Source organism: Glycine soja, chromosome 19, assembly GCF_004193775.1.
Source record: "Glycine soja cultivar W05 chromosome 19, ASM419377v2, whole genome shotgun sequence".
Taxonomy (NCBI): Eukaryota; Viridiplantae; Streptophyta; class Magnoliopsida; order Fabales; family Fabaceae; genus Glycine; species Glycine soja.
Genome location: NC_041020.1, coordinates 40,540,047 through 40,551,577, shown reverse-complemented (window position 1 = coordinate 40,551,577; position 11,531 = coordinate 40,540,047).

The following is an 11,531-nucleotide window of genomic DNA, read 5'->3' as shown; positions in this document are numbered from 1 at the left end:
AAACTGTGTGAGTCAAAAAATAATGTATTTTATATTTAATAATAAATTTAATTATATGATAAGAGTTAGGTGGGATTAAAAAAAACAGAATCAATTATCCTCCATTTATGGTCAACTTAATATAATTGGGTTGATTTTGGGTGTTGCTCCAATTATATAATTCATATATTTTTTTATAAATAAAAAATATTTACCATTTAAAAAAATTATTTTATTAATAAATTTAAAAAAAGCATGCAAATATAAGTTATATCAAATTAATTGTTACAAAGTTTATTATTTAAATTTACATGTGCATTAAATATATATTAGAAATTTTTACTGTTATATATATTAACATTATTTATTTTATAACATAATTGACCTATTAGCTCAGTTAGTTAGAGTATCATGCTAATAATATGAAAATCACAAGTTTGACTCTTGCTTGGGTCATTAATTTTAAATTAATTCATAAAATATATTTTTAAAATTAAAAAAAAAACACTTCTAGATCAGGTGATCCGTATGAAGGGCATTTTGGGAAATTTATTGTCTATGTTGGGTGCACAAGCAATAAGCCTGTGCACCTAGCAACACCCGGACACCTCAACATCCTTGGTTACCGTATATGGGCTAGAACCCCCTTGCTACCTGGGCTTTTGTTGATCTTCTTTCTGCTTTTTCCTAAAGGCCCACTCATTGGTAGTAGAAAGAGAGAGAGAGGAAAGAAAATGAACAAATAATTCGAGAACCCCGTCCTCTTCATTTTCCTGAAAGAGTAACCAATTAATCCTAGTTGATACATCAACCAGTATTAAATAAATATTTTTTATTTTTTCATACAAAAATCTACATAATTATATAAACATTCCTTTTTTTTTTCTCAAAAATAGTATTTACTAAAAAAATACAAATAAGTGGTCATCTAATTTAGATTGATTATTTGAATTTAGTCATTTAAACTTAAAAAATTAAATTAATTCGAATTAGTTTGGTTGATTGTTTTATTTTATTTGAAACCCAAATTAAACCAATCATAAAAGATTCAGTTTTGGATTATCTTTTTTAAGCCAAATTTGACTTGATCACTTGACCAACTTCATTTTTTTTAAAGCTTGGCGCGGAAGAAGCTAGAAGCTCGTTGGTTAAAGTGCAATGTGAATTCTAACTTTCATTTGCAAAGTAACGTAACTATGTTAGATTTTATCTTAAAATCAATAGGTATTAAGTAAAGTTGTTCAACAGATATATAAACTGCACTCCAAAAAATGAGACAACCGATGTGAAACTTGAGCATTTTTTAACAATTAGGACAATTAGTGTGTGTGTTTGTGCTGAGCAAGGAAGGTTGGTCATTGCCAGAACAACGTGGAGACAACCGTGCATGAATTTTCTAAGGGCATTACGTTTTGCAGCTTCTAAGGGCTTTAAAGAAGTTAAGTTTGAAATAGATCGTAAAATGGTGGCTGATAAATTACATTATGCAAGTTATGATTTGTCAGAATTGGGGTACCTTATTGCTGAGTGTAGGAAGTTGTTGGCTATTCTTTTGATTATGTAATTTCTTGTGTTGAGAATTTGATTCATTGAGTATTATTCAGTAAAAAAAATCAGAATTTAGACCTATCCTTTTTTATTAATTTTTTTTGGGAATAATTTAAGCTTCGCTGGTTTTTAATACTCTTGAACTGAGAGGGGTTTGAAACTCATTATGCTTTTTGTAACAAGGGTTAAGCAAACCCAAAAGCAAGGAATATTAGCGCTACAATACAGTCTTTTTGTGACTTTCTCCTCTCTCCATGAAAAAAATGGTAATAAAATATGGAATTTAATAATGGTAATACTGTCAAATCACCCCTGTAAGAACAAAATATTACGAATGCTAATTTTTTTTTTTTTTAGAATCTTTGTTTTACAAATGGACAAGGTAGACTTGATATGTTATTTAGTTGGTTTTCATTCTTAGTTATGATATTCATTCAGAACTTGACCGGTCCTACTATTTAGTAGTAAAAAAATAGTAAATTTTGATAAATTAAAAATTCAAAGATATGCGAGATTATAATTTTTTTTGGGTCTAACCTATTTTATCCGAGTTTAAACTTAACAGAGTCACTCTCTAATGAGTTTAACACAATTTTATTTTGCATACATAAATTCAAAATCACTGATTATGTTTTTTGGCGAATAAATCATTGATTAAGTTATAATAATCTTTTGTAAGATAACTAATTAAATGTTTGGTAGTATGTTTGATTTGGGTTTGAAGAAGATAAATTTTGAATTTTCTTTCGTTTTGAGTAAAATTTAATGTTTTAGTTGATGAATTTTGAGCAAAAGATTAATCAATGCAATTTGTAAAATATTTATATAAGAAATGAGAATTTAAGAGTTTTAATTGATTAAAAACCCACGTGAAATACATTTGTTTGATTTTAAAAATAAAAAATTTAATTGAATTGGATTTTATTAAAAAAAATATACCTAATTTAAATCACAACATCAACAGCGTAATTAACTTAAAAAAATTGTCGTGAAAAGATTTGAACTCTAGCTAAAATCCAATAACTTTGAAAGCCAAGTTCAATGTCAACGTCAAGAAAATGTTGCAAAATGATGATCAGCGACTACGCTTATTTTCTAAATGTTCATATTATCCTAATAATTAGTTCCTATATATTATAGACTAATATTATAAGCATAAATCATGTGATTCATGTCTATATCCATTAAGTGCATATTTGATTACGATTATCCAACTGAGATATACACTTTCTCTCCAAGTTCTATAGAATTTATAAATCTAAATTTTTACGTAAATGAGGGTAACAGACACATCTCATGATACAACCCTAATGAATGAATAGTAATGAATGGATTTCATGTTGAAGCACACTCTGGCAGTGCCATGTCTCCAAAAAATGAATGAATAATCAGTCAAAACACGGCAACGCTGACTGTCCAGCCTGTATTCCTCTGACTACATCTCAGTGAGAAATCGCATATTGTTCAGGTTTCTATAACTCTCTCTTTTGTTTTCTTTTTCAGAGTTCTCTCTCTCTCTTTAATTTGTTTCCATCTCTATCAATATAATAGAAAAAAAGGTTGCATTGCCGAATCAGAATTATCATTGCTGAAGAGAAAAAGAGAGATACAAAACATGACAGGGTGTGGCAGGGCCCGGACCCTTTTGTAAAATGGCCAATCTAGACTAGTAAGAGCCAGCAACAACGGAATAAGGACAAAATAAATCCTTGTCTCTATAGCTAGTGTACACAAGGTTTGGTTTAGTGAGACAATTTAAATTAAATAATTATACATCATGTAAAATTTGTATTATATATAGTTTTATATTTGACTTTATAATATTTTATCAATTATGAATTTTGATTAATGTACACAGCTCATCATGTAATGTATATCAAAAGAATCTCTCTGAAAATGAAAAGAGTAAACCTGTGGTCAGGTCAGACCAACACTGTTCAAATTTGATGTTGTTACAGAAGAAACAGAAAGCTTTGGGAAAAGCTCCCTCAACCAGTTGATCAAGATTTACTATATTTAGAAACTGAGAAGGGTGGCTCAAGGGCCCACTTTGGACACTTTAGATTTTTCATTTTTGATTTAGATGGAAAATAGGATGGCCCATATTGGCCCCATCTTCCCTCAAATTTAGGATCTAGCAAATAAGCTAAAGACCATTCTAAATTTGGCGTGATCTGTTTTTTCCCCCATTCCATTCTGCCATTCTCATTCCCAAATTCCTACTCAAAACAAAAGTTTTACACTAACTAAATGTTGGTTTTTTGTTAGGCTAACTTTAAGCAATTTAAAAAAGACATTATTACATTTCATTACATAGAAATGTGATAATACAATAAATATCCCTAAAAAAATTGTTTTTGATGTCTAAAATAATTCCAAAAACTGATATTAACAGACCCCTTTATTTCCCATCATCCACTTGTAGATAAAATTTTCGTAAGAAATTGTGGATATATCACTAAATAAAGACATGTTTAAAGGTTCTCTCCATTCCATTTAAGTGCCTAGCTTTAATGATTTAAAGTCCTTTAGCGTAACAAAATTTCCTTCTTATATATGGTAAATAAGAAAAGATACCAAACATGGGAATTGGAGACTTGGTAATCAGAAGAGCTTTGAATGAAATTGGTCTTTTCCCCTTGGTGTGTTGCTTTTCCCATAAGTATCTTTTAGCCCAATAGGCCTCCAAGAGGCATGGGAATTGGGACACAGTTCCGTGGACTCTTGTAAAAATTAAGCCCCACCCTAAGATGAAATGCAATAATTCTATAATTGGAGGCAGTAACCAGGAATGGTAACTAAAGAAACAAGTTTTGAACCTATTCTAGAGAGTCCATGTCAAAATTTGGTTGCGTTTGTTTCAACATGGGATTTAGAGTGGTGAAATTGAATTTGAAGGGAGTTAATCTGATTTCACTTGTCTATTGTTCTCAATACCAACTAAAGTACTTATAGGTTTTAGTTCCTACGTATATACGTGGTGCCAACAAATTTAGGTTTAGACATTCTTGTCATATGGCTATGCTATATCTTTAAAAAGGACGAAATTAAGATTACAATGATGGCTTAGGAATTTGGCATTAAGTTACATGGGGATCATTGACCTTTATACTGAAATGAACATCACTTATTTCCGGCATGGAAGGCTATGCAGACCATGCCTTTGCGTGACATTGTAAACTGATCAAATTATATTGTAATTGTAATTAATTATATATATAACAAGCCAGTTATTAACTAACTGAATCTTATAGGTAAAATTATTATTTTAGAAGCATCTGGAAAAAAGTTCCATCAATTTACATTATGAAAAATGGAACTATTGCTCTCATCGTGTAAACCCCTTGCCAATTGAAAGTATATATGAATATTGTTCAACTGTTACATTTTCACGTAAGAGAAATGTTAGGAACTCTTCATGGGGATCATCGTGTGAACTCTTCCACGCACTCTGACTTTTTGCTATTATTGAAATTCATGGGAAACTATAGTTAAATTAAGACTAAGAGTTACAGTTACTATATAAGGAGTGACACTTGCCTCATTTAGTGAGGTTTACATGAATTTTACTTTAAAATAGAAATAACGTCAGGACAAATATGCTATTGTATGTTACTATAACTTTTTAATGTTACTTTAACATTGTAAAAAAATTAAAGGTGAATATTAAACGATATGCGTAGTAAGGATATTAATTAGGAAATTAAAAATAATTTTTTAATCAAAAATTGTATCCAATAATCGATCTTACGAGCAGTTGGTATCTTCTACAAAAGCGACGGGTATCAAACTCAAACTAGAACCAGGGAAAAAAAAAATCAAAGCTGCAATGTATCATGAAAATTACTACGTTAATTTTTTTTTTCTATTTATCAAATTCTTAACTATAGTATCCATAGCCATATGTATTGATTATATGACCCAAAATAATAGGGTATTGATTATAGTCGGATCCAAATTTTAAAGTTTTTTTTTAAAAAAAAAAGAGAAAACTTAGATGCAATATAATAAGTACTTTTACTATTTTTTAATCAAAATTAGAGTTTTACTTTGATATATAGCTTGTACAATAAAAATCAATATTAAGCATAAGTTATTGAGGTAAAATTTTTATTTTGATTAGAGAACCATCTTAAAAATACTTACAATTCTACCCCTATATTTTATCCATTTAGAAAGTGTCCCTACTTCTTAGAGATGGTCTTACAATACAATTTATTTATTTATATGGCTATGTACGGATGATTTTTTTAAATATATAAAAAAACTGAAAAGTATAAAATATCGCTTCCATTTCTTTTCATCTGTGAAACTTTAAAAGTTTAAGATAATATCATTTATTATTTGTTCAATGGTCTCATTTTTTTCCGCTTAATTGTTAAATATTTTATAAATAATAGAGAGATAAATGTTGAATGTCTTATTAGGAAGTTAAAATGATCTAAATACAAGAATGTTACTTGTATTTTCTAGTTTGTGTTATCATATACAAATATAGATTAAAAAGAATAAAAATAGTATTTATTATATTAAAAATACTCGAAATTGATATATTTTCTAAACAATCTAACATATTTAATACTTTTACATTATGTACTTCTAGACACGCGAGAAAAAAATTCAATAAATAAAATATCCATGTTGTAGGAAAGTAAATGGAAAAGATAAGACATGTGCTTAGATATAGTGGCCCAGAGTTTCATTTTTAAATTAAGTCAGCTTAAAAGGCTAATTGATGATAGGTAGCATAGACGGATATCATTTTCAAATAAAAAAAATGCTAAAATATCTACATATTTCATTAAAAGTTGGATGCATTGAACATGATCACAATTAAGGGTAACACGTCCAAATCATATAAGAGAGTAAGATAATGAAGAAGCTGATAGATTTACATATTTAACACTTATTATAAATTAAATGAAGAATCCAAGTATTCAACTTGCTATATATATATATATATATATGTTTGGACTAAGTTTTTTATTTACGTAAAATAATTCTTTATGTATTACGTGGCAAGTTGAACCACTGATAGCATCTTTTTTCCATTGGAAATTAACCACAGAAGCAATTCGAATAAGTAGATGCTTTCCGTTTTGCTTTCATGCTCAAGAGAATCACTTATGTCAACATCCAAACGCAATGCGTTTACTTGCGCGCATCATTTTGTTGTGTGGTTGTGTATAATCTCAATAGGTTAATTTTGTAGAAGACAGTGGTTAAGAAAATAAAATAAACAAGTTTTCTTAGAAAGTATGATTTTAATATCATCGATGCACTTTTATTGTAATTTTTTAGAATTTTTTTACTTTTTGGTTTTTTAATCTTTATATTTAATATAATCGTTTAAAAACTGATTTTTAATTCATGTTTCTTATAGTTCATTGGTAATAATTAGGTACAAGTTATAGCAAATATGTAGTTTTAATAACTTTTTACAAATTTTAAATTTCATTAATTTAGTCATTACGTATGGTTTCGAAGACTTACCACCCAGAGTAACTTATAAATAATAAATTTTATCAAGTGATCAATTGTCATATAATGTAATATATCATCATGATGTAAGTATCTGTTATAAAATAATTTAAACACTTACTTATATTTTAATATTTTTGTTAACATCAGTATTTGGGGACTGATTCTATCCAATTAAGAGTTTTTTTTTTTTGCAAGAAAACATTTGTTACATTAATAAATGATCTTTTAAATTTTTTCAACAAAACTTCTCACTTTTAGTTGCTTAAAATTAGTCCTGTTTAAAATTAGTCCTAAAGGTTGATGTCATGGGAACATCAGGGAGGATTCAGGGTTTAAACACTTGAAAGAACTTTTCAGAACTTCATTTTTAAGATTGATAATCTCTACGTACAACTTACTCTCATTTTCATGTAATAGCAACATATTTTCCTTGTATAATTTAGTGACATATGTCTTATGAGCTAATTTACTATCCAAGATAGTTCTGTGATTGGATGATAGCTAATTAATGTTAAAAAACATTACACTATAAGGGCATATTCCATTTTCTCATAAATTAATTACAGGAATACAATATAGCAACAATTTCTTTGGATGATTGCAATATTAATTCATTACATCAATGTTTTCAAAACGAATTTACCCTTGACTATATATCCCCCTCCTTAAGTTTGTAATTTTTCTGCCAATTATTTTTCTTACTCGCCGGAATAAATTCAAACAATTCAATATTGCTTTCTTAGTTTGGAACATTTTTTTTTGTCTGGCAAATAAGACAGGTATAAGGGTACCTGAAACCCTTAGATAAAAAACAAGGGAGCATCCTACACTACATGATGGTTATCATGTTTTTATGATTATAGTTTACATAAATATAAAATTATACATATATTTCCAATAATGAGTCCCCCCCCCCCAGTTTGGAACATGTGCCTATACAGATCGAGGAAAAGGGATTAATCGGAGTATTTAGATCTCTTTCATTAAAAATGATACGCTACTAGCAATTTCCATTAAGCTTATAAGTTATAAGCAATCGTGTTGCCTTTTGTGTTTTGACCTAATAATTATAAATAAATTTTTTTTTGGCGTTTGTGTCACTTTCAGATTGGAAATATCAACTTAACCTATGGAGAAGTTGGTGAAGTCCTTACCCGAATCACCTTAAAAGACCAACTTCTTCAATAGATATTAATTAATTGTATATGTAGTTATATTTTTATTTTTTACTTGTTCTTCTCATACGGTCATACCTATTACCTAATCCATTTTACCACCCGCTAAAAGAAAAATATAAAAGCAAACTAGCAGTTATATCCATCACTTTCGAGAGGGGGGTTTTAAGTAGAATTTAGAAAATAACAAACTTCATATAAAGAAAATTAAAGCTCCCATCCCAATTAAAAGTCTAATAGAGTGTTGTTATGCATGATCTTTGAATTCTCCAGTATTTATTATTGAAAGATAGTTTTACAATAAATATTCAAGATTTTATTAAACGTAAATAGCGACTACAATAAATAGATAAATAAAATATGCTTATATGTTCTTGTAAAAAAAAATGTTCATATGCATGATATTTATGGAATGCAATTATTAAAAAGAAAAATACATGAAATGCAATCTCACCCAAATAATTAATTGCGTTACTTTTCTCTTCCACTGCAAGAGCAAGAGTGTTGGCAGAAAATCCAAAAGTTTGGAGTGGTTGGTTGAATGCTTGGCATCTAGCCATGCCCGTGAATTGAAAAATGAAGCAAACGTACGTGGGGTGGTCCGCGAGGCTCCCTGTCACCTTTTTGCATCTTTTTCTTTGTTGAAAAATTTAGCTATTCTTTTGGTATGTATTTCTTTCCATTAGGGATTTTAATTATTTAAAACGAGGGAGTGTATGTTAAATGTGAAGGGATATTGCTGTAATTTTTATAATTATTATATGATTTTTATAATTTGATATACATGTAATATGATTTTATTGATGTAATTATTGAATTGTATCTATATATTATTAAAATTATTTGTGTTAATTTTTTAAAATTAAATAAAAACAAGAAGGTAATCAAATGATTTATATTTTAGTATATTTTAAAATTTTATATTACATCAATTTTAATATATATGAATGAGATAACAAATTATTTTGGATTAATATGAAATTTTGTAAGTGATCTTTGTGAAAAAAACTTTCAATACAACGGTGAGTTTTAAAAAAATATTATTCAGTTGAAAATTATAGAATAATATAATAATTTTTAAAGTTATATCGATGTAATTTGATTCCTCCTCATGTTAAATAATAAAATGCAAATTTTTGATAACCATCTCGGTCCAAACTTTAGTCACACTTAAAAATTCATCATTCATTTTCAAAAATATATTATATGAGAATCGAATTCAGATCATTTTTAAGAAACTCAATTATGTTGTTTCCTGAGTTACACCTATTAAGTAAATAATAGAATGTATTTTAATTATTAATTAAAAATTTTAACAATTAAGAAGGTGATAAAATAATTTATGTATGTATAAAAAATGTATAACTCTTCTATCAACGAGTATTTTATTTAAGTTATAGATAATTAATTATTTTTTTTTAAGTAAGCTTTGAGTTAAAGTATTGTATATAGAAAAAGTTTGTGAATCAAACAAGAAAACAGGTTTTAATTACCCTACTGTATATTTTAGTAAAATCATTTTAGTTATTATTCTTTTAAGTAATCCTTACAAAATATGGTATAAGTGATTTGATTAAATTGAATTATATCTAATTTAAGATTCAAACCAATAAAAAATAATTGGATTGACTTTTGTATTTTTTTTCTTAATTAATCCAATTCGAATCAACTCAATCTTAACTAGGTTGGTTTAAGTTTTTTTTTTTTTACACAAAGATGGGTTGAGTTACGTAATTGAGTTGACTAATTAAATAATAATATATTTTGTAAATTTTTTTTAAAAAAACTAATTCTTTTATGTATAATTAGGTACTTCATTTTTTGATATCTTTTCCAAGAAGGATGAAACCACTTCTTAATTTCAATGGCATCTAATATGTTCTTGCAGTCTTGCTAGGGACTTTCTCAATGTTTTGTACATAATTACTTACTAACGTTAAGTTTTGCTTGTCTATGCGGTGCCAAATGAATATGAATAAATAATTGAATATTAATTGACAATTGTTGCTAGATAGAGATTTTTTTATCACTATACTTAACATTTTATTGATATTACACTGTATATCATTACGTTGTACATAACCACATAATATAGTAATAGAATTAGAATAATAGTTATTTTATTATTAATATTATATGTATATTGGGTTAGGGTAGATTCATCGAATTTGAAACTTGTTAACCTAATACCTAATCTAATTATAATTGAAACAACTAAAATGAACCCAAACCAACTTGATGAGTTATCTTGGTAAAAGATAATTGGATTGAATTGGTGGGGTTTGCCAGTTGATTGTGAGTATGTGACGCATTTACACCCTTACGAAACATCCTAACAAAACTCATTTGTATTTTGCAACAAAAAAACTTGTTTATACTTAAATATATAATGGGGTATTTAATATGTCTCCTTAAATACATAGTGTGAACGTAATAAATATATCTTATGAAATGTTTTAAATTATTTCGACGTGTATATATATATATATATATATAACGTATAATATGATTTTTTAATTATTATAATTAGAATATTTAGATTTTTTTATGGAATCTCAATATATTTTTATAAGTTTTAATTCTTCGGCGGGTTATAGGATTAATTTTCTGTTTGTATAAAGTTTTTCGCTCCTTCTAACCTAAAGATATATTATATGAAATTGAACTTAATTTTTTTCTTCTTCATAAATTCAACATGTGTTACAACTTAATTAAATTAGAGCTTTTGGATAAAAATATAATATTTGCAGTTCGTATCTTAATATTGGAAGTGAGAAGAAGAAAAAATTGTGGTGAGTATGATGTATATGTTGAAAACTTGTGGTCACATGTGGTAATAATTTCCTCACCAATTACTTGTTAAGAAACTAGCAGCTAACTACATTGTTCCTTAAGTTCACCAGTATATATTGTTGCTTAGGTGCATTGTTTCTATGAGATGGTGTTGACGACATGTAATGAAGTGGCTATTCTAAAAATCTCTGTCCCCCAATTTGAACACCTCAATGAATTTTGTGGGTCAATGCACGTGCCCCTCCGAAAGCCAATTTTACCTTGTGAATTTCAGATTACCAAATAGCAATTGATATTGGCGACTCTTACTAATCAAAACACAGACAAATTCAATATATACGTGGGACACGTTGAAGAGTCTTGCCTTCAGCATTTTCAACAAGGTTTAAGAATGTTTGAAGTAATGACAAAAAAAAATTGTTTGGGGCAAACGAGTTTAGTGGCATAAGAATTTCAAGAGGTGTTGACTTTGGTGGGGTATGTATATTTTTTTAGTAATGTTGATAAATGGTAAAAAAATAATCATCATTTAAAAAAATTCAGAAAAGAATT